Here is a 2,176-nt window from a genome sequence, read left to right on the forward strand (position 1 = left end):
ACATAAACCCAAAGACACTTGTCCCGAACCTTAATAGACTTGTTGGCAAGGCCGCAAAAATTCCTTCCTTCTCACGCCTCGACTGCATGCTGAATCCTGCTTAGGTTCCTTCATTTTTTCCAGCTAAAAACGCGGCAATCTTTCAGATATATGTATGTATTTATTGTACATGTTCACCGTCCCCATACGTTCGTTCGTGCACTTCATTCATGCAATTCCTGGCTCATTCATGCTCTCCCTCAACAATACACTCGACAGCAGCATAATAAGGACACAACTAGCAAATCTCTACAAGCACTTCAGGAACAATAAGGAGCCGCGTCCCAAGCAAATTTCCTTTTTTTATCCTCAAAGGACATTCAATGTTCTCACGTTTATTTCACTCAATTTTGGTACCTTCTTTGGGTGTTTTTATTTTATTTTTTGCCTCTTTCGGCTCTTTTTTTTAATGTTGGCTTAAACCTCAAGTGACCGAGGGTTTGATGAGGTTGATGATCAGAGAATTTGCAAAAAAGAGCCCAACCGAAAACGGATACTCGACCACTCCACACAGTCAGAGGCGCAGGGGTGGGTGTTCGCATCCTCATCATCCGCTGATCATCCCGGATATAGTTCAATATTTTTTTGCCAAGTTCAGTGCGGTCCTGTGATGTTCTGTACGGGATGGTTCGGGACGGTTCCTTTAAGGTGCAATTTTCATAGAATTTCTCAAAGACATAATCAGCAGATAATGCTGTTGATTATCTCAGGAATTTTGGGAATCTCTATTCAGCGCTGGCGCTGCTCCTCCTTCCGCTTCATATATCCTACGCTGTGTGCGGCGGCCTGCCAAAAAATGAGAAGTGAGAATTTATGAGGTTTTGTCGGTTAAAGGAAGGGGGGAAATTTCCCTGGAAAGACAGTGGAGCTGTGCGGTAACTGTGGGAAAACTCGCTGCATTTTCCTCCTTGACTTTGGCGTTTCCAATGAATACCGGACGGAACATTATCAGAGATGTTGTTGTTGTTGTCGCTCACCTTTCTCATTGTTTAGACAAACAGAATTTAATTTGATTACAAATCAGAGAAGGAGACGGAGACGGAGACGGACACGACATTTGCATTGACAACTTTTCCCAGCAACCCCAAAGCCCGCATCCCTCTAGTCACACACTTCCACACTGGTTGGTTGGTTGCTTGGATGGTCAGTTGGAAGTTGCAGCCGAAAACAATTTATGCAGTTGATAAGCACGTTTCGGCATTTCAAAATCTGTGTCATTGTCGCTCTTGATGAAGATGAATGATGTAATAATTCCGTCATAAAAATTACGCATACTCAGCAAATGGATTTGAGTTGTGTCTGCACAGCACAGCAGAGAACAGCAGAACACTCGGATCTCTGTTCTATCTGTGGTTCTAGCTCTTATATATTCAGGGTTGGTTTAGCTTTTGAGCGGTCGAAAGCGGACCGGACCAAATCAAAGCTAAGAATCCTCGGGCCAGCTGCCAGCTCAACAAGTTTCCAGAAAAACTGCATGCTGTGTGTGTGCTCGTATATACATTTTCATTTAGAACTGGTTTACTCTGCTTAACCCCATCATATCCATTTACATTTATCGCATTTTCCTAAAAACCAAAAAGCAGCTTTGATGTTGCCTTCCAAAACTACAAAAAAACAACAACCAAACTCCTCGTCTGTCAGATGGAGAGAAAATCCATTAGCATGCTCAGCCAGGCAAATCCATCGTAAGCCATTCCTTAAAACTGAAATGAAGAAAAAAAAAGATGAAATACTTAAATCTCTGTTTGCCTTGACCCTGTCTCCACTCACACAGCGAACACACACACACAGAGTCTCGAACACACAGATGCTCAGATCGTGAATCCTTTTTTATGTATTGGATACTTGTTTTATGTCTTCTTTGGGCCTCGGACTCGGCCTCTTGCCCTCTGGTTTCACCTCGCCACCAGGTATCACATTTTCTACAACTTTGTTTTTTCTTCGACTCGGGCCAATGTTCGATGAATTTTGTTTTGATTACGCTGTCCGCTGTCGCTGTCGCTGTCGCTGTCCAGGTTCCCCCGTACCTCATACCTCGTAAAACCCATGCCATCCCATACCTATGCATTTCCATTCTCATTCCCGATTGCCGATACTCCATCTCCCTCGTTTGTACAGTCAAAGTGTCGAATTGTAA

The 2,176-nt window shown here is 43.5% G+C and overlaps 1 long non-coding RNA gene across 2 annotated transcripts; it reads right to left on the bottom strand.

The window, feature by feature from the left end:
- Positions 1–341: 341 nt before the first annotated feature.
- LOC117583253 lies at positions 342–1,546 on the bottom strand. Of its 2 annotated transcripts, none has more exons than XR_004573777.1 (2): positions 1,315–1,546; positions 342–825 (listed from the first exon to the last, which is right to left on the bottom strand). It is a non-coding gene; the product is annotated as an uncharacterized LOC117583253 (long non-coding RNA). The 2 variants fall into 2 exon arrangements; XR_004573776.1 differs by having other exon boundaries at positions 1,017–1,546.
- Between the last annotated feature and the right edge of the window lie 630 nt (positions 1,547–2,176).

Source organism: Drosophila guanche, unplaced genomic scaffold (genome assembly GCF_900245975.1).
Source record: "Drosophila guanche unplaced genomic scaffold, DGUA_6, whole genome shotgun sequence".
NCBI lineage: Eukaryota > Metazoa > Arthropoda > Insecta > Diptera > Drosophilidae > Drosophila > Drosophila guanche.